This window comes from Pinus tabuliformis, chromosome 9 (genome assembly GCF_031772625.1).
Source record: "Pinus tabuliformis cultivar Carrire ecotype Pingquan chromosome 9, CPIR1, whole genome shotgun sequence".
Taxonomy (NCBI): domain Eukaryota; kingdom Viridiplantae; phylum Streptophyta; class Pinopsida; order Pinales; family Pinaceae; genus Pinus; species Pinus tabuliformis.
In genome coordinates, this window is record NC_142307.1 from 1213459774 (window position 1) to 1213482668 (window position 22895).

Genomic DNA, 22895 nt, shown 5'->3' on the forward strand with positions numbered 1-22895 from the left:
AAAGGACAATCCAATACTTGTTCTCTAAAATTGATCTTAATTCTTTTCTTTCGGCCTCAAGCAACAAACAAATATACAATTGGTCCTTTGTAAAACTTGTACCTGTAATTATAATACTGTAGTTACAGTGCCTAAAAACTGCATGCAAAACATTCTTGAAAATTTTGTTTAAAGTGTAATTAAGATAACTACTAGGTTAATTACATGCACTTGCCTCTTGTTGATAGAGTAATCACTATCTCAACCATTTTACAGACCATCACACAACTTCATATGCATAATTGTTCACTAAATTTCACCTCTCCATATGCATAATGTCTCATTTCATTGCTAAGGAGCATACCACATTACATAGAACAATTCCTCGCGCACTGTTACACATTGCAAACAATAGTTTTCTTGTATTCCTAGGTTATACCATGAGAACAATAGAGTTATATCCACTAATATGTTTCCTGGAAACTGAGGAGATTTATGGTATAAACGAATCCATTTTTAGGGATAAAGAGGCTATATGCATATAGACAAAGGATCTTGAGTTGAGCATTGAATATTATGTTGAATGGGTGTGCTTTGACCCTTTCGCTTTGTCAAAACATCAGTATGACAGAAGCCTTAGTACCCCAAAAGATGATTATTTGAAGAACATTATACTATTTCTTTGCAATTAACAAAATATAATTGTTATTCCACTCATGTAGCTAGAAATATTGAGCCCAAGCTTTCCAGATTGCAGGACATATTTTTTTTCCTTCCATGCTTGTGAAGAGAGTTTACCCTATATCTCAAATGAAAAGTATTAGCTTCCAACTGATGGTAAACACTCATTAGAAAGAGAAATTATTTAGAAGAGGAATTAGAAGAGAAACAGAGTGATTGAAGGATTGGAGGAAGTTTCAGAGTTGAGGACCATATAGGAGGATGTCTCATCTCTTCCACATGGGTATATCAATCCTTTGTTGGCATGGCTACACAAGTCTTCTATGAGGAAAGTTCCAACTTGTATACACATATGTTGAAGTATATACACATCCATATGCAAAAAATACCTCACATAAAAATTCTTTAGCAATAAAATCTTGTTCATAGTCCATTTGATCAAGTGGTAATGAGGAAAAAAATCTTGCAAAGGTTGCCTTGCTAGGGCTACACCTCTAGACATATCTTCAGGTCCACACACTATTTTCATTTCATATCTTTGACGTCAATGACAACTTTGCAAAAAATACCCCACCTTGGCATTGATGGAAACCACAACCACTAACAACTTCATCTCCTACAAACACTAGTTGATCTCTTTATTTCTCTTCTAATGCTGAATATGTGTGGGTGATTTACTTCTCCCCCTTTGACACAATGGTAAAGGACAATGAGATAATTATCTATGAACTATTACAACCATGACATCACTATCCTACAAACAAAATTGTTAGACATCATAGTGCTTACATATACCAATGAATTTTTTCTTATTCGTCATTAAAGGTCAACAATGCTAACAACTAGTTGTATTATAGCTTCCGGTAACTACTATATGCGCTCTCCCTGAACATATGCTGCAACACATGCAGCCTTAGAAGCCACATAGAAACTCTGACTTCTGAGCATCATATCATATTCCTAACAAGACAATATAAGCCAACATATTTTCACTTGAAAACCTTTGTCATATCACGAATGTATCATAATAACATTAATGTCTTTATGGATAGGTCTAATCATAAAACCCTAATTCTAGCAAGCAGTGAAATCCCTATATGAATATCATGACTTGATACATCATCACATTCAATCCAAATACTGTTATAAGCATTCAAATCATGGAAAAACCAAAAAATTATCATACTCTTGTAGCAATAAAACCTCAACACATCATCAAGCAATATACACATAACCATTCAATCAACTTTGATTTGAGGCTAGCAACATTGACACCCAACATCATTTATGGAAAACTTAGTAATATTTCATACCCATGTCTTCATTCCAACAATTAATAGCTTCAAACAATAGACAATGTGAGTAATTTAATGTTGGTTTGAGCATACTACTGGTTAGATCTGGCAATAATTTTAAGTCACAATCTAGTTTGGATTTGTTTCCAAGGACAACAATGCCTCTGCTCCAATATTTGTCTTATAGTGAACAAGGATATCAACCATGATTCTATGTGTGAAGCAAGTCTTCCAAGTTCCTTATGAACTAAAACATCTCCACAATTAATTTAATAATATGATATTGGATTAGATCAAAGGCAACATCACATCAATCTGTCCAAATGCATTCAATAACCCTTAGTTACGACAATAATCTCAAGCAATTAGATAAGAAACCTCGACAAACAACCTTGAACTCACATATTTCAATATGAAAAAAGAGGTGAAATAACCTAATAGATTTCACTCATTGAATCACTTCTTGTACTCGGTCCAATCCAGGGCTATTCATCATTGATTAGTCAAACATACATATATCAGAGGCTAAATGACATAAACCTCACCAACTTGACCTATGTAAATACTTATGAAATCAATCACACTAATTCTCAATAAACTTAAGTCCTACATCAAAATTGATGCAAATTCTATTTCACAATAATCCTGAACCATTGCTACATGAACAAGGCTATTGAAATTCAATTTAGAACATACAAACCTATCATGTTTTAGCACCGAGAATTTTGGAATAATTGCGAGGGAAGAAACATAATTTTTTATCAATAGAAACACTTGGACAAACCAATTTTCCACAAAAACATCACTTGCACTCTTATTGCCTCAGACTTAGAAAATATCCTTCATACAAACAACTAATGACCTGTGCTCATACCTCCATAGTCATAAATTCATTGGTCATATTGAACAAAATATTTAGATCTATATGATTCAGGTACCATGCTCGATTTGTGTTTTGAGGAAATTCCTTTAGCAAACTTTGTCTCCTCATTCACCTTCTTTAAATGCACAGGTCCATACACCTATCACAATTATCATTGCATATTATTCAGTTAGTGATAAATGGCTCCAATGATCGAAAGGGCTATGCCAGAACAAACCAAAAGGATTGTTGTGCTAAAGGAATGTTACTTAGATCACATTATTCACTTAAAATTTACGTGATATCCATTCATCACCTTAGAATGGATTGATTAGATCTACATTGCACCAATTTAAAAGCTCAAGAATAGAAGAAGCAAGAATGACAAACATTGATCACACAAAGCACGAGACTTATTCAGTCCCCATAATGTTACCCCAAATAGAATGTCTTTATCACACTGGAGGTATGCAATAACTATAATATTTTAATAATCGGGGCTAGTTTAAGCATCATGTAATCCCTACGGGACAAAGAATATAGGAAATGTAACCAAACAAGCCATTTCAATGTCATAAGTGAGCATAAACTAGCGATATCAAATGATACATGACTAGACCAAATTTATCAAACTGAAATAATAGAAATGATATGCAAACATTCTTTTCCTTGATCAACTCCCTTGAGCTCATGCATTTCTTCATATCTCTTGACATGTCTTTGGATTTTAGGTACTTAGACACACCATGGTTCTGCTATGGCTACATATTCAATGATCCCTCATGCAACTCATGATGTTTCCATATGCTCCCTCTAAGGCCAAGTTGACTTCAATTTTCCAAGAAGTCACTTGCTTCTCTTTCTTCTTCCAAAATTTGTTGGGTTGACTTCTTATATGTGAATGTCATTCTCGATTCTTATTTAGTTTTCTTTGAATGACCTCCTTCTTTTTTCTGTATTTCTTTAAAAAACTAAACTTTCAATATTTAGCCATGTGGAAAATAATGTCACATTTATATCATCTTATGTTACCTAGAAAGGGAGGAAAGTATTGTGCCTTCTCGTGTTGTTATCCACATATGACCTTTCCCTTACATACAATGCATTCCCACTCTTCTTTACATGTGATTTGAATCAATATCCTTATTGCCAAAAGTATTACAAGAATAAAATTAGTCATAAAAGAACTTGTATACCTGATTACTGATGATTTACATGAGGAAAATGTTCTTCCTTGCATACTTGCTTGAGGAGTCTTCTTATGCCGCTCATACTTCTAGTAGGATCTAATCAATTTGCCTCTATAGTTAATGCAATATGTCCATATTTATGGTAGTAGAAACATTCAACATTATTTATCACAAGAGTGAAGGAGTTGCTATTCTTCATTTGGAACCCTACATATATGCTAAATTCATCTCTAGGAGCAAATGATTTTCTTTCAAAATATACTTTCTTTGACTCACTTCTTGGTTGTAGTTGTGTTATTTTCTTCCTTTATTGTTTCTCTTGCTGCCACTATTTTTTGGTTTTCTGATCCATATTTATGAAGGAATGAAATGAAATACATGTTTAAACAGAACACAAAGATATAATGAAATAATAAAACTTCAATTGATTAATAACAAATACTAAAAATTGTTTGCATGCAGAATGGAATAAATTAGCTTGGGTGATGGTATCTTATCTCTGAGAAGAGATATGATTGATACATTCCTTTTGAATTGTGTTACAATGAGGCTCAAAGGTATTTTTATCATAAAGAAGAAGTATGAAACCCTAACCATAGAAGATAAAGTGCCAATGGTTTTGGGCCCCGGTGGGGTAAGTTGGACCACCAACTTCCTAGGACGAGGAGGAAAAAATAGAACATGCGAGACAACTTTTGGAAATTTTATGGTCTCTTTTTTCCCAAGGAAACATCTTTTAGCACCTCAAAACGACTCTAGAAGTTTAGGACTCGAAAAATTGCAAAAAATAGAAAGTTGTGCTAGAATTAAGGAAATTGAAAGGAAATAAAATTGGGGGTCCAAGTGGAATAGGTCGGTGGCCACCAACATCTACCTGGATCAACCCCCCCCTTAGGAAGCAGTGGTCCCCATTGTGTTGAGTGCCTCGATGAGATGGGGAAATTTTGCTGAACTTGGTCCTTGGTGACCCACTTGCCTTGGTGCAGGAGTTGACCAAATTTCACAACCCAATACAATTGGATCCTCTTTTGGGTAATTTTTCTAATATATGTGTCTATGATCCAGTCGGTTGTGGCTTGTTCAATGCAATCTGGGTTGAGCTATGTAGGTTTCAACTACTCAAAAATGTATGATATGTCCAACAATGATGGAAATTATGGTCAAAGGACGTCCACATTGAACACTGGGTGCATGCCCAGGAATGGGGGAATGTTGAGCTCTAAAGCATTGTCGCCCACAACCTTGGTGATGGTGTAAGGCCCATATCAGAGTGATCAAACCTTCTGGAAGGCTCCTGTAAGGTGTTCCTTCTACAAATGTAACTAAACTTTATCACCCACTTGAAATGGATTGTGGCTAGTTGAGCTATGGAAAGCTCTATTATAGTTGTGTTGCACATAGGGATGAATATTTTCCCATGTTCATGGATGCTTGGAGTTTCACATGCATAGTATGTGCATTATCATCCTATTGACAAAAAAAATCTGGCCATCAGTGTGCAGACGGAATGCAGTCAACTTGGTGAGATTAGTGTACAATAATGACTAGAGGCTTCACCTGAATGTGCTTAGGAACCTACCATCCCTATCTGATATAATGGTATATAAATTCCCAAAATGAAACCACACTCATCCAAAGAAGAGTTTGGCAGTGTCTTCTGTTGTGATTCTCTTCTTATAGGACATCAATATAGCCATCTTATAAAATATATCGACAACCATAAATACATAGTCATTACCATGCTTAGTAGAAGGGAGGATAGACATATAGTCCATAGAGATGGATTCCCAAGGTCACTCACGAGTAGGAAGATAAGTGTACAATCCTTGCTTCTTAATGGTTGGATTGGTGAAGGTATAGGTAGTGGAAGATATGATATATTTTCCAACATCCTGTTGGAGTTTTCGCTAGAAAAAATATTTCTGCAGTATTGCCACTTTATTCTCGACACCAAAGTGTTTGAAGACCCTATTGTAATGTTCTTCCGAAATTATCTTAGCACGCTCACTTGAACAAACAAAAATATGTCCCAGATAATACAACAATACATCCTGAAGGTGGAATTCTAGAATTGGCTTTCCATCCATCAACATCTTGTAGGTGGAAACAAAGTCCGAGTCACTTTCATATAGTTGTGGTCATCTAGAGGTCTCGTAGTGTTTTGGAGAATTTGGTATCTATGGATAAATACTAATTCCCTAGATAAGTAGTTGTATCTAGAACAATAGTTTAAAGTGTTTTAGACTTTTCCTATAAGCAATAGATAAGATGAGAAGATAGAAGATATACTTGTAGTTCTGCTTTCCTCTCGTCTCCCTTGTATCGATCCTGTCGCTCCTTCCCATACTTAATCTTCTTAAGAAGTACCCTGTAAACACAACAGAAAACAAAAACCGATCAAATCATATGATCTATTGAATATAAGTGAAAGGAATCAGATACAATTCACACATATAAGCATTATGAAAAAATACCAACATGTGGGAAAAAGGTTCAAACACTTTATTAGATAGAGGAAGGAATTACAACCATTGGTGTCTGATTCAAAGCCATTCCTCCAGCTTGGATCCCATCCACATCACATCAAAAGCATGACAAACTTGTAGCATTACAATATTTGCTTCAAAGACAAATCTCATAGTAGAATTATCTCCTTACAATTCAACATAATCCAGCCCCTGGTCACTTAGATGAGTGGTCAATTTATAAGAAGATGAAGGAGGTTTTGTCATAAATGGTGGCATTGAATGGCCTTCCATACTTAGAATTAGTTCCATGGAGGAAGGGATGAGAGGATAGGATGCACCTGAACTCATTCCTCATCCATTTTCGAGCTCATAGGAGTTGATAAGTGAGGGAACCTTCTAGATGACTCCAAAAGATAAGAATATTCCCCAAACCCTAAGTGAATTTCACTCATTCTCACCCAGCGCAGGTGAAAGGAAGCCTAAGTGCCCTGTAGAGCACCCTGGCAGTGGACTCAACTGCTTTGCATTGCACCTTCATAAGGGCTTACCTACGCTGGTCCCTCTAGAGGCTATTTTTGGATGTCTTCAAGTCATGAAACTATCTAGGAAGGAGGCATTCAAAGGGGTGACTTGTTTAGCGCATGAAGCAACTGAAATTAGGGGTTGATGAGCCCTAAAACATTGATCTGGATGTTGGGATTTGATGCGCCCAAATGGATCTGTAACAGCTGCCCCGTCGAGCATGATTCAGAAAAATGCCAATGTCGAATGAAATGCTTTACGATGTGATGAGGAGGTATCAAAGTGGAAGGTGACCTGCATTAATTAAAATACATATATCATGATATTTGATTTTACATGAATTTCTGAGGGAAGGCATGCCCATGCTCATCTTATAAACTTTCACTACATGTACATAAACAATCGTCTACAGATATAGACCCATGATCGGAATGACCATCAATGTAAAGCCATTGTACATATGATTTAGTACTCCTGAAATCGCAGCCTGGATGGATGAAACTAGATCCGAGGTCTTCTATCTCGTTCAATAATTCGCTCAAATACGAGTCTAACCATGTGAATATGTGATTTGAAATCGAACATGGGAAGACACCATCTGATTACCACCCGATGATGTAAGTTGTTAACATATGTGAGAGAAATCACTGATAATGATAATGATCCTCGAGGTAATGCAGTACATTCAGCATGGTGTGAATGGATGATTTGATTTCGAACACCATACAAAGTGTTTTGGTTGAAGGCAGTTGATGTATGCCTATCACCGGAAGCGAGAAACCTACCATTGATGCATGCAAGCCTCAAGGTACTGAAAGGGTGTTTCTAAGTCACCTTCTTGGATAATGAGCTGATGTCGAAAAGAAGCGACTCGTCACGGGAGGGACTTGATGTATCCCACATCAATGACACGAAACGAGTGTAGTGATTTTAGAGATGGAATTTGACGACACAAGGTTCAAGAATGGCGGTCATGAAAGTGAAGGTTTATGGTATTGCAAAGGATGAATTTTGATTGAATGACTTCTCTTGAACATGTCGGCGACACTAAAGTGAATTAGTAGCATTGACCCAAAACAAAGTTATGGATGGTATGATATGCCAATGATGTGATAACCATCAAGCTAATAACCCAACCTAGATAGTCACAGTGATGGAGTGAAAGTGTCATGTTCAAGAGTGACCTGCTACCATAAAGTGGTTTCCCCTTTTTCCCATTTTCCCCAGTCATTGCTGACCAGTACCTCTTTATTTTTATCAAGCTTGAGGAGGATAAAATATGCTTGTTGTATAATTTCACCCTTCGGGTGAATCCATCACTATTTGATGTTTTAATGAGTCTAGCAAAGCTGAAACTCGATCTTGTCTAGATGGACAAGTTTGTCACTATTTGATGTTTTAACGAGTTTAACGACAAAGATAACTCGGTCCTTTTCATGTTTAGAGAGTTTGAAAAGGTACAAAAAGAAAACTCCACAAGTTCTTTTTCATAAATTAATCACTCAATCCTAAAAAGTGTAAAATAATACAAGAGATATATCGTTTCCAATCCGTTAATGAGCTGGAAAGGACAAGCACTCGAAAATATTTTCATGTTTAGAGAGTTTGAAAAGAGCTTAAAGAGGACTCCAAGGGGGTTCCTTTTTCAATTTTTAATAGAGCTCGAAAAAGAGATAAAAGTGTGCTCTATGGTCAAAGGTACAATTCACAATTGAGCACATTGAATTCTGTAAGTCAATTACAAAACCTGCTCAAAACACCACCAAATGGATTAAAAATATTTGTTTCATAGGAAAAAATAGCTAAATACTAATGTTTACTTGATTAATGAACATGAAATAAACATAAAACAAGTTTTTACCATGACATTTTTACCATTTGGAATTTACCATTCAGTTTTGTGCTCCGAGCTAGCTTTTTACCTTGATCTTCACCAGCTAATTGCGAGAGATTCTGCAGACCATTTCTTGATCCATCCGGACTAGGTAGGAACTAAACCTGTCTACTTTCTTTTCAAGTCATTCTTTTGTCATTTCATGCAGGTTTTAGGGTTTTTTGGGCCCCTGGGGTTTCATTTTTTTTCCCTAGGATTAGCACAGGCTTTCACATAAAAAATTGCACTAAAGAGCACCCAGATAGAAGACTACATGCTCTCCAATGCACTATCTCTATGCCTTGGCTGGGCTGGGCGAGTTTCCCAAGTTTTTTTTAGCTGTTTGCTCCAAAAATTGTCCTGTTTTTTGCATGGAAAGGATCCTAATTAAGTTTATGATTTTGTTTCAGGCTTTCAACGGATCAGAATGTCGATTACATGGTGAGAAAGAGAGCATGAAGAACAAGACATGGTTGCCCTAAACAATCTGGGTACAGTTGAGGCCCTCAAAAGCTACGGGTTACTCAAATAATTCAAGTTGTCTGAAATGGGCAACAAATAGAATTACCGCAGTTCCTTGTTCATGCATGGGATCCGATAGATTAGACTTTTCACATTAGGGACAAGATGGTCCCTATTACCATTGATGATATTTACTTTCTTATCAGACTGTCGAGGTGAGGTGCCCCTGTCTCACTTTCTAGATTTGCCTGTGGAGGTGAATCGGTGAGAGATTACATTAGATAGTTTTGTCGGCCAGATACACAGCCTAGCAAGGATGGGAAAATAAACATCAGGGATGTAGGTGATTTTCCTCTGAGAACAATCCTCTTCACAATCGCAAATTTTTTTGGCAGTGTGATACTACATCCGACGAACAGATCTTATATGCAGTATGCACTGGAGTGTCTAGAGCCAAAAGTTTTCAATTGGTGTGAGGTTGTGCTTTCTTTGCTAAAATAACAACTGACTAAGGCAAAAAGTGGTAAGACGAATACTTTCTGTTATGGTTCAATCTTAATCACTTTTACCTTAGAGAGAATCCCATTGATGCAACCACAACATGTATCATTGGGTGTAGCTGGTCCTAGAGATCCACGTGTGCAGAGGTGGGTCAAATTGATGGCTCGACATGTGGGTCAATCAACAATCATTTTTTCCCCTGCATTTTTCAGTTGGCTCGGGTGACAACATCTTATCATCGAGGATCATCCATATTCAGGAATGGATTTCTGTGGAGATCCAGATTTGATTCTACCAGTTGGAGCACAATAGGGTGCTATGGGTAAGTTGTTTGACCAAAGTGTTTTTTTTTCTTCTTCAAGTTTCTACATGTTTTTTGTGTTTTTTGATGTTTCCAAGGCTAAACTAAAATTACTCATATGCATGCAGATGTGGGTACTGTTTGACCTATGGGACACCAACAGGTTGCAGGTGAGCCAGCATGGAGAAACATTGGGAGAGTAGTTCTCCAGGACCCTGATTTGGCCAAGACCTTAGCAGAGTTGTAGGATCACATAGAGGATTAATCCTTGATATTCCAGATGTCCGAGTCAAGGAGATACCTATGAGGCAGCAGCGCCACTATTGGTGTTCCTAGCCGTTGGGCGAGCCTTTTGCACATGATAGCACAGGATGTGACCTGTTACCATGAGCACCACTAAATCTACTTAGGATGCTTTGCATGCATTTTGAGTTTTTTGGGTCAGATGACCAAACGTGTCTTGGACACAAATTTTGTAAAACCTTTTAAAACACCTATCTATTTTACTCTCATAGTTTTCTATGGTTATATGAAATCCTATTCAACTGATGATGTGAATTGAAAATATTACTTTTACATGTGTTGCAAATGTTTATTTAACACATAATTCGCTATAGAATCAGTTAATATTTTAAGATTTCTAGAAATATGTTGATATTGAATGTGTTCAAAATTTCTTTCCAAAATACGAACTCTAAGGAACATACGAAAAATTGTTGGATTTCAGACAGTATAAATATTTGTTAATTGTAGTACAACGAGTTGCGAGTCCAGCCTAACGATGATTCAACGAATGCCAAGTGAAATGGCATTAGAGAGTAGTTCAATCAACGCACTATACTCATCGATGTTGTTTGTCGATCGACCGGTACAAATCCCTTGGAAACTCACTAACTCACCACTTGGAGCGAAAATAACCCATGTTGCAGAAGACAAGTTCTGCGTACTACGACTACCACCATCGGTGTAACCAAAAAGAGGTTCCGAAGACTCCGACATCTGCAACAAATGCAAAGCAGATTACTAAGCAGATAAAAATCTCTAAAATATACACACACAAACATGAAATGAAAGCATATATACAATGAGTTTTACTACACTTAATCAAGAATGGTAACATTTGAGGTACAACCCATTTTGGGGCTATGACAATGGAATCCCATCATAATCTACTAACTTGTAGGTACCTTTTTCTAGAACATGCTTGAAAATGTAAGGACCCATCCACATTGGTTTGAATTTCCCTGCTCCAAGTTTATCAGCTTCCTGACCGTAAAGCAACACCAGGTCTCCTTCTGAGAAGATACGAGGCTTAACATTTCTTCATATTGTGCCTTAATACATTTCTTATGTGCTTCGTTAGCCAATGCGGCATCACGACGGGTTTCATCAGATGGATTAATTCCAAGAAATGTGCTTCTTCTTCAAAAGTGTCGGGTAACAGTCAATCACGAGTTTGAGCGATGAAATTTCACATTGTATTGGTAAGATTGCTTCCAAACCATACAACAAATGAAAGGGTGTGAATCCAATTGCATTTCTCACCGAGGTTAGATATGCCCATAAGGCAGAGTGCAGGATTAAGTGCCAGTTTCACTTATGAACCCCTATCATTCTCTCCAACATCCGCTTCAAAACTTTGTTGATGGAATCAACTTGTCCATTCACTTGCGGGTAATAAGGGGTAGAACTATCATGTGACAGTCCTAACTTAGCAGTCAACTCAGCCATCATGAGATTGCAAAAATGAAAACCTTGATCTGTAACTATGGCTTGTGGTACACGAAACCTGACAACCACATGGTTAGAAAAGAAAAGAGCAGATGTTTCACCACTATTTTTCAATGTTGGCATCGCCTCGGTTCATTTGGTAAAATATTCAACGACGACTATAATATACCCATGCCCCCCAGCCGAGGTGGGGTTACATGTCATAAAATCAATGCCCCATTTGGCGAATGGGCCAACATCAACGACTGGATGCAATGGTGCAGGTGGTAATCTAGTTTTTCGGTCATATATCTGGCATGCATGATAGCTTCTAAAAACAATAATATAATCTTTAAATATAGTTCGCCAGAAGTAACCAATGCAGAGAATTCTCTGTGTGGTTGCATATCCAGATAAGTGTCCACCACAAGCACATAAATGGCAATCATTCAATGCTTTCTTGACTTCCTCATGCGTGAGGCACCTCCATAAAACCGTATTGATACCACGACGATAAAGAGTGTCGCCAATGATCAGATAATCTTTGGCTTGGTAACGAATACGTCGCTATTGCAAGCGAGAGGTATCAGGCCGAAATTTTGGGTCTGAAGATAGATCAGTATATCTCCATACCACACGTCAGATGATGAAATTAGAAATAGAGACTCATCCAAAATTGATGGTTTAGATGTTGAACCAATGGAGGTGGAGGGAAGGTCTCAAAGTAACTTAGCGAAAACTAGAGATTTCTTTGATTTGGACTTGATGAATTCCAAATCAAATTCCTGTAAAATAACTATCCATTTTGAGTATTTTCCCCCCAGCAATTGACGTCATAAAACGTATGTCATAGGGTTGCAATCTGAAATGACAGTTGTTTTCCGTAATAGGATGTAATGGCGAAATATTTGAACAGCTTGTACAACTGCCAAAGAAAGTTTTTCAACATAAGAGTACTTACTTTCTGTATAATTGAGATTATGGCTCAAGCAATAAATCGAATGTTCAATCCCATTTTCTTCCTGAACTATAACCATGCTAATAGTTGTATCTGCAGCGGTGAGATACAAGTAATAGTCATTTTGGTAATTTGGGGAATACATTAATGAAGCTCTAATCAAGGTATCTTTAAGAGCATCAAAGGAAGCTTACGCAACCTGATCCCAATGAAAGGGTATCTCCTTTTTCAAAATACATGTAAAACCTTTAGCCATTTCAGCATAATTAGGAATGAACCTCCTCAAAAAGTTTTCTTTCCCTTGGAGTCTTTGTAACTATAAAAAACTTGAAGGTGGAGGCAAATCTAGAATTTCCTGAACCTTTAACGGATCGAGTCAAATCCCCTCTCTAGACACTACAAATCTGACCAATCAATTAGAACCAACACAAAACACACATTTGTGCGGATTGAGTCATATCTTGTAGTGTTGGCACCGTAAAAATATTGCTCTCAAATGTTGCAGGTGATCAATCCACTTTCGTGAATGAGCAGGTAAATCGTCAAGGTAGGGTTGAACAATGTGCTTGATGTCATGGAAGGCATAATTCATCACCCTCTGAAATGCAACCCCGTCTTTTTCAAACTAAATGGGAGTTGCCTATAGGCGACTGTGTCCCATGGACAAATAAATGTTGTTTTCAGTTTGTCCTGTAGGTGGATATTGATTTGATTGTAGCCAGAAAATCCATCCATAAATGAGAATATTTCGCATCCGGCACATTTGTCAATAATCTGGTCGATAAAAGGAGTAGGATAATTGTCCTTTGGACATGCTTGATTTACATCCCTATAATCGACGCACACTCAAATTGTCCCTTGTTTCTTCATGACAGGAACAAGGTTGGAAACCCAGTCAGTAAAAGGTATAGGGTAAATGAAACCAGCCTGCAAATTTTTTTCGACTTCTGCTTTAATTGCAGCGGCTTTCTTTGGATGAACAAGTCGAAGCCACTATCGAACTGGCTTGACATTAGGGTACATTTTGATTTCGTGTTAAACAATACTAGAGTCAATGCCCGGCATCTCCTCGTAAGACCATGCAAAGATATCTCTAAATTCACGAAAGAGAGTACGATAACTATCAAGTTCTGATGGAGAACAAGATTTGCCGACATGAATGTTCTCTAAAATATTAGGCTTGGTTGAAATATTAATAGAAATCGTTTCTTTAATATTTGACAGGTTTCGCTCAGATTCTACTGTGTCTATGAAAACTTATTTCGAAAGGAAATCAACGACTGAAGGGTGGTTTAGTTCATTTGAATAATCTTCGATGTCATCTAGAAGACGGGAACAATGATGATAATCTTCCCATGGTTCTTCTCCTATCATCATTGATTGGACGATTCCTTCATCCGTAGAATGTATCCGTGAAAAAGGATCGGAAGAAGTACCATATTCTAATGAACGGTCTACCCATACGATTGTTGAATGCGGATTTGGGTTTACCGCACAAGCCCAAAAAATTGATTGCTATGCTAATTCAATGGGGCTTAGTGGCATCACCTCAATATTACTATCAACTTCAACCTTGTTGAGAATAGCAACAAGAAATGCTAAAAATAACATTCAGAATATTCCAATTTTAATTTGTCCTTGAATTAAAATTGGGAATTAAAATTCGAATTTTGTCTCACCATCTGCTTGAAAAATAATTAATTAATTCATCTTGATTTAATTAGTTGGAGAAATTCAAGCTAGAAGTCTTTGTGAAGTCATGCAACAGTTATCCCTTAAATTAAGGAGATTATCCCTTAATTAAGGAGATAAGGATGAGTTGTATTTGAGTTGTAATTAGTTTGCTTAGTTAACTGAGTTATGTCTAGTTAAATTAGTTCCAAACAGTTTGAGGAACTAATTGTGAGTTCAGTCAGTTAATGCATGCATGCATCAAATTAGTGTACTCCAGATAACTGAGGATTTTCTCATAAATAACTCATGCATGTATATTCAGAGAAAGACCCAGTTGAGATTAAAGACAGGGACATTGTACTATCAGTTGCATGAGTTTTCCTATAAAGGAAACTCATCCATGCAGAAGGAACAAGGTTCCTTGAGGATTGCGCAGTTCTCACAATGTGTTAGAGCAGTGTGTGAGAGCAGTGTTACACTGGGTGAAGGAGATCATCCCAGAGGTAACTGCGCAAGGAAATAGGAGCTTGGAAGGCAGAGGAGAAGGCTTGAGAGAAGCTTTGATTGCCTATGAGCATCCAGGAGGATTGTACTGAGAGCTAGCCAGCTGTGAGAGCTAAGGCTTTGTATAATTTTGATGTATTTCCACCTTGTATGATAATACAGATAGTGGAGTTTTTAGTTGAGGCTTTCCAAGAGTATTTTTTGTATTTCATGTGCATTGATTCTTCTTCTTCTAGTTATATGTGTTTAGCTCAATTCTTGCACGATCTTTAAGCTTCCGCAAAGAAAATTGATAGTAGAAGTAGATTATAGTATTTTGCTTTGGTATATTGCATTATCAGGTTAATCTAGAGTCAAATTTTCTACTACAAACCTTGTTGGTAATCCTCCTTAAATCAGATGAGGTGGAGGAAATCATGTTGCAAGTCTCTACTCTTGCCACTTCTGCCAAATCAGATGGTGACGGTAGCATAAAAGTACCCATTAGGGAAGGATATTTAAAGAGACCTACTCCAACACTTTGAAGTGACAGCGACGGTCTGTGTAGCAATAGAATGCTTCCCGTAGCATGTGAACTATTGGAAAATAAGGTTAGCTGATCGATGACTGTGATTCCACCCTTAAAAGGGAATGAAATAGTACGAAAGTACGTGGAAACCACAACAGTCATGGCATATACCCATGGCCTTCTCATTAAAATGTTGTAATCGAGGGGTTCGTCAACTACCTCAACTTCAACAGTAACTGTTTTTCCCCCCAGTTCGATTCGCAGGTTACTCAAAATCCCACAAGGAGTATATGTTCTTCCGTCAAAAGCTTTTAACATGGTTGGTAATCGTGACAATGGTGGTGAGCCAAGTGTTTTCCAGCAACTCATTGACATTATGCAAGTAGATGCCCCCTCATCAATAATAGTTCTGTGAACATTCTTATTGAGAGATTTTACTTGAATTAGGAAAGCTAATTGCGTTGGTAACTGTGGTGTATATCCCACATGGTTAAAAACCACAAGATTAGAATCCGTAGGATCTATTCCACCAATTGCTAACAATAAAGCCTGCTTCTAAGAGGGACAATTTTGTAACACCTTGAGTGTCGACATAACAGAAGGTGATTGAGCAAGATCTTCCACTATGTTATAGTTTTGAGCTACTCGAGCCCGAGGGTTAAATGTCGATTTATGCACAACTCCCTTTGGTGGTTTTATTGTCAATTCTGGCACAATAGGTGGAATATTTTCAGATGAAGTCGAAGTCGAAGGATTATGTTGATCAGTGGCCTGATGATTTGACGATGATGGTGGATTTCCATAATCTTTGTTTCTCATTGACACCAAAGCTTCATTTTATGGCTTTGTGATGGATAACATGAGTACTTGGGATGTGGAAGCATGGCCTGTTGCAACCAAATGAGTCTTTGAGTTTGGAAAAAGATCAGTCAACACTATCGATGTGTTTGAAGTCTTTAAAAGTTTAGAGACCTCTGAGCGGTGTATACAATCTCTTGTAAAATTCTAGTCATTATAGATTAGACATGGTTAACGAGGTTTCCTTACCGAGGTAGAGGAATCAGATGATTTCTCTTGAGGGGAATTATCTTGTTTCTTTTTGTTTTTCCCTTTTTTTTTCCTCCTGATTGCTTTTGATTTTTTCCTTTGTCAGATGACACGGCATTAATTTCGGAAGCAAGAGTATTTTCTTATGCACTGGTAGTTTGATTGGTAATGGCAAGAGTTATACCAGATGGTGTTCCTAACATTTGCGTGCTCGAAGAACTAATCACACCATCGTCGGCATGAGAGTCCTTACTCGTTTATGGAGGAGGAGGAACAATGAAAGTTGGTCGGGGTTCATTGGGAATTTTATCATAGAGCGTGCCAGATTGTGTGTAAATCAAATCCAAGTATTGGGCATGAGCAATTACTTGCTCTTCTGTGACAACTCCACCTTTTTCCACATCCTTAATGATTGATGGCAACAAGGTTTTTATGAACCACTTAGGTAAAAGCTGATCAGGAACATATGTCTTAACCATTCGATGACGACGATGCCACTCATGAATATGATTTGATATATGGGTAGCAGTAGTCTATTTAAAGTTGGTTAGGAGTTTCGTTCCAGTCTCGTATCTAATAGGTAACTAGAAGTGGGTCAGAAATGTAGTGGCTAAAGTCATAAAGTTGTCAAAAGAAGCTCTTGGTAACTCTATGTACCATTTAGCAGCCGAACCAATAAGTGTTCTTTGGAAAAGGCAGAGTCTAACCAAATCATCATTTAAGGAGTTTGACAAACACCACAAATGAAAGGTCATGACATGATTTGATGGGTCTTCTCCAATATTTCCGTTAAATTTCAGAATGTCAGATGGTAACTTATGCGGAATTATCGACCACCAAGGTGCATATAAGATTGGATCATTAGTGAGCTGATTTAAACCTGTTAATTCTAAAGTTGCTACAAATGGCAACTGTCGATTCAATGTAGGTTGAGCATACCCAGGATATGATGGAATTTCTTGAGCAATAGGTATTTTCATACCAACAGAGGGCATCTACATTTGGTAACCTTGGTAAGGTTGTTTTTGAACAAATCCATCATAAGGTGGTTGTTGATAACCAGGTTGAATTTGTGGTTTTCCATAACCCACAAATCCTTGTTGACTAGGACCTTGGTAAGCTTGATATTGACCAAACCCAGGTTGAGCCTACTAGGCAAGTCCAAATTGGGGTTAGAATTGCTGGAATTCGAGTTGTTGAAATTGAGGCTGCCACGGTTGTTGAATCAACTATTGTTGTTGTTGGTACAACTGTTGTTGATTTAACGGTTGTTGTTGCCTAGCAATGAAAGGTTGGCCAGGTTGTGAATAAACTATACCAGTGTAAGCTTGAGTCAGTCCAGATAAGGGTATACTAACCTGAGGTTATTTTTGAACCCCGGAAACAAGTGGTTGTTGTACAACAACCTGAGAAACTTGAACTTCTTGACCTGAAACTTGTGGTTGCGAGGTAGAAGGACCAGTTTGTACCAGTTGAGATACAACAATTTGAACTTGTGACTATGGTACAGTAGTAACAACAGGTGTAGTAGGAATAGCTGACACAGTTTGCATTGGTTGTGTTGGATACACAAGCCTTGGTTGAACTGGCATTGTTGGTTGCCATTAACAAACTCTAATTCTAGGTTGACCTGAATACTGTTGGATATTAACATATGATGGTCCTCCGGATTAAGGAGGATACGATGAATAATCATATTGCTCTCTGTCGTGGCGGAAAAAGTCGTTTGTGCGGACACAACTGACCTCCCTAGGAGTCTAAACTCTCTAGCGACAAACAAGACAAAATGGAGTGATCTTTCTCTAAATATACCTTTTAAAACATGAAAACTACAAGTGTTTAGGCTTACCTTATTCCAAAACGCTGTTGTTGTAGTCCGTCCTTGGCGATCCGGATGAGCTCCTCCTTCAAGTCAATTCCTGCAACCACAAACAATCAAACAATTACCAAGCACTTGCATTTCATATAATAAAACATATATTCAACATGCAGACCAAGGAACACATGAAATAACTCATTAACACAAGCTATTGAGAAAAATAAACCAGTTTGTATTAATAACGAAACAAAGAAACTCTTACAACCTGGCCTTGGTGTTGTGCAAGTTCCTCCCAGGGTCCATCAAGGGTTTTCCTCTACTTTGACAAAGCTCACCCACTTCCAAGTAGAATCAAGCAAAGACAATCTCTCCTCACAAGGTTCTAAATGGGAGTCCTAATTCCTGCAGCATTTACCCAAAGAAAATGTATAGCTCCAACCTCTCCTCCCTCTGGCTCAATGTCTTTATTTATAGTGCTGTAAAGAGGTTATTCAGGTCCACCATCAATGGGATAATCCCCCTCTTTGGGTGGGATAGCTCCCTTATTGATGGGATAAGTTCCTCCTTAATAGAGATACATGAACCAACTGGAGGCGCATCCAATTCATCAAACCGACCTCTAGAAAGTTCTAGAAGTAACCACAAGTAACTTTTTTAAGATGAAACTCGCGCATTTTGCCTTTTACAGAAGGACGCACCTGTCCCTTAACATACAGAGCGTCCAAGGACGCAACTTTTGTGAACATTGTGAGCGTCCCCGCAGGTAAGGCTAGAGAGAACCTGCGACCCCAGAGATAAACACATTTTTACAAGACTTTCTCTCTTCTTTGAGTTTGAGATGGATAGCAGAGGCATAAGACTTGCCTAAGAGGGTAGCATGACTGTTGATTTGAGCCATACTAACTGTAAGTGGTCATGGTGACATTTTTTAGTGTAACAGATTGCCCCCTAAAGTGCGAAGCCTGGAATAGATTAGGGTTTTGTAATTCTAGGAAGGGTGAAGCGCTTTATCATTTCAAGGATTGTCTTGTGGATGACCTGGTTGGAACCTGCAATTTTCAACACAAAATACATGTATAAGATTATATCATCACTGAGGTAGGCATTCCCATACTCAGATTCAAAACTTTAACTAATGGACTAACTATTCTGATACAGGAATGATCTTGCAGTACATCATTTTTTATAGACTTTTGTAGACACAGTATGGACGCAGCCATCTGTTTATGATTAGTCTACATAGATAATGAATACAAAACTCCTCGCAGCCTGGATGGTAGAAACTAGATCCAGGGTCTTCACTTCTACTTCCCGAATTGGTACGATTCTAGCCATGTGATTAAATGATTTGATGTCGAACATGTTAGAAACCACTTGATTACCAGTCGATGATGTAAACTGTTAACAAGCGTGAGAGAGACCACCAGTAATGTCAATGGTTCTCAAAGTACCAAGCACAACCCGTGAAATGTGAATAGATGTTTTGATGTCGAACACTTCACGGAATCCTTTGATCGAAAGTCAATGATGTAAACTGACGTCAAAGGCGAGAAACCTGCCATTGATGCATGCAGACTTCAAGGTACTGTCGATTCCTAAGTCATCTTTCTAGATAATGTGTCGATGTCGATAGAAAGCGACCCGTTGCAGGCAAGCCCGCAACACGAAATCATTGTTCAAGTTGAAGAAATGTTGCTGTAAGGACTGACTCAGGGATGGTCAAATGGATGACAAGTATTTTGCAGATGAAAGTTTTGCTTGCAGACCTCTTGAACACATAACGACACGACAGATGGCTTGGTGACGAATAACTCAAAGTTAATCCCCGGAACCCGGTTAAAGACTTTCAAAGTGGTTTGGTCAACTGTGAGGTAAAAGATTTCCCAACCCAGGTGAATGAAAAGTGTCGTGTTCAAGAGTGGTAATAAAGTTTCTTTTGAGACAAAAGGTAACAAACAGGTTCATTCTTCTCTCTTTTCCCCCACCATTTCTGGCAAGTACCTCTTTATTTTTAACAAGCTTGAGGAGGATAACATATGCTTGATTATAAGCTCATCCTTCGGACGAGTCCAACCTAGTTTAAATTCGAACCCTAGGAAGGAGTGGTTCGTTCCTGTTTGTAATTGAACAGGTCCTTTACTGTAAAAGTTTAACGAGCCCAGTATAGGAGAAACTCGGCGTTTTTCATTTTTAGAGAGTCTGAAAAAACAAAAGGAGACTCCACGTTGAACTTTTTCGTATATTTGTGTCCCTCAAGCCCGAAAAAGTATAAAATAATACCTGGGGGAACCGCTTGATCTTGCGACCAAGGAGTACTTTCATAATAGTGTCGTTGACCTGAAAAGTAAAAAGCGATCAAGGACACGTCGTTTTATTTCCTTATCGAGTTTGAAACGACAAAAACCCGGCAATCTTTTCCTGATTTTGCGGTCAGAAAAGAGCTAAAAGGGGACCGTCTTTTAATTCCGTTTTAACGAGTGTAAAAGAAACGCTCGGCGATCTTTTCATGTTTTAGGAGTCAGAAAAGGGCTTAAAAGATGACTCTGATATTTTTGTTTGTGAAAAATGACAATTTCCCTCGAAATCCCTTTGTCCTGCACAAAAGCAACACATTACTCATACCTGTTTAAAATAGGCAAAAATACATCGAAAAACATCTTTTCATGGTAAAAAATGAACTAATTCATCCAAAAAACCTATAAAAAGACTTTTTACCATGTCATTTTTACCGTTTCACTGTTGAGGTTGAAAAAGGAGCTTTTGACAAGAAACTTCCCGTGGTCGCTGCGGAAAATCGACCGTCGGAATCGAACGCCGTCTTATCCAGGTATTTTACACATCCTACTCTGCATTTCTATCCGTTTAGAATCAATTTTTAGGTCTTAGTTTCATTTTTTGGGGGGGTTTTGGTTTTGGAATGCGCCTCTCGGCGGACGCGGGTGCCCTTCGGGTGACCCGCGTCCCCCGACTTTTTCTCATACGGGAAAATGGTCGGAAGACGCGGCCCGCCTTCAGGCCAGCCGCGTCCGGGCGCCCTGTGCTACAAAGCCGGGGTGCGTCTTCCGAGAAGTGCGCATTTCAAAACCCCAACTCCCTCAAAAAACTACCAAAAATTCCCAAATCAATTTCTAATTGCTATTTTTGATGTGCAGGGTATTAACCATGTTAGATTGGAGAGAAAGAGAGCATGTAGAGGATGATGAAGTTGCAATAAATCATCAACCTTCCCTGGATGCCCTAAGAGCATGCGGATTATACAAATATTGGACCATACCGGGCATGAGGGGCCAGGTAAGATTCTTGGAATGGCTGGTTGAGCGATGGAACGTTCAAGAACAATGCTTTTACATAGGAGGGCACCAGCTCGAGATAGAGCCCTCGGATGTATACTTTCTCACTGGCTTGCCGAACAGAGGTGAGCAACTCAGTCTTGCGGGGACTAGGCCGGGTGGCCAATCCCTTGATAGTCTCCGCGACGAGTGGTGCACACCTGGGGCTCACCATTCAAAAGGCATAGAGATAAAACACATCACTCTGCGTGAACTCAAAGTCATAGCGTTCACGGTTACCAGAATTTGCGGCGCGGCCGCTTTACACATTGCTTCCGGATCCCAAATGCGGATGGCAATTGACTGTTACCAAGGCACCATTTTCAACTGGTGTGAAGCTGTGTCGGCTCATATGAAGAGCCAACTGACCAAGGCAAAGAACGGACGACTAAAGACTTTTGGATATGGGCCTCTAGTCGTGAGCTTTGCCTTGGAGAGAGTTCCAATGCTGATCCCTCAGCAACTCACTGTTGATATCTTGGGTCCTCGGGAGCCAAAGCTGATACGATGGGTTGCGGTGATGGCCCGGCATCCTGACGAGGGTGCGACAGTGGTTCGATTCTCAGATAGTTACTTTCACTGGTTAGAGGACCAGGTTTTTTCGATACAGGACTTTCCGTATGCCGGAATGGATTTTAGAGGTGATCCGGACATGGTTCTTCCACCGGGAGAACAATGGGATGACAGAGGTACTTTTATTTTCACAAGTTTTCTAATTATGTATTTTTTTATTTTTCATATATATCGTCTCAAAACTAACAGTAAAATTTTCAAAATGCAGATGTTGGTCCACAGCGTCCAGCCAACCTCCGGCCTTTTGATAGACTACATCCAGCTGCACCGGTACCGGCCCCACAGGACGCGGCTGCAGAAGTACTAGCTGAGTTGGAGCATGATCTAGAGCGTCTCACGGCAGATATACCTGAGACTACTATGGATGACATTCCTACCGGCTTCAGCGCTTCGTAGTCGCGGTCCCTGGACCGTTTAGGAGATTTTTGCGTAAGGTAGCCCGCGCAGTGGTGTCATACAGAGAGCACCACCAGTGATTGACTAGTCACTTTTGTAGTCACATGTGACATTTTGACTTTTTGTACTATCATTTTGCCGATCATAAGGTGTTTTCAACCTATGATCGAAGACGATGTATATATTTTTTGACACACTTCTATCTATATATATCACTATTACCGGCTTATCTTGTTTAACATA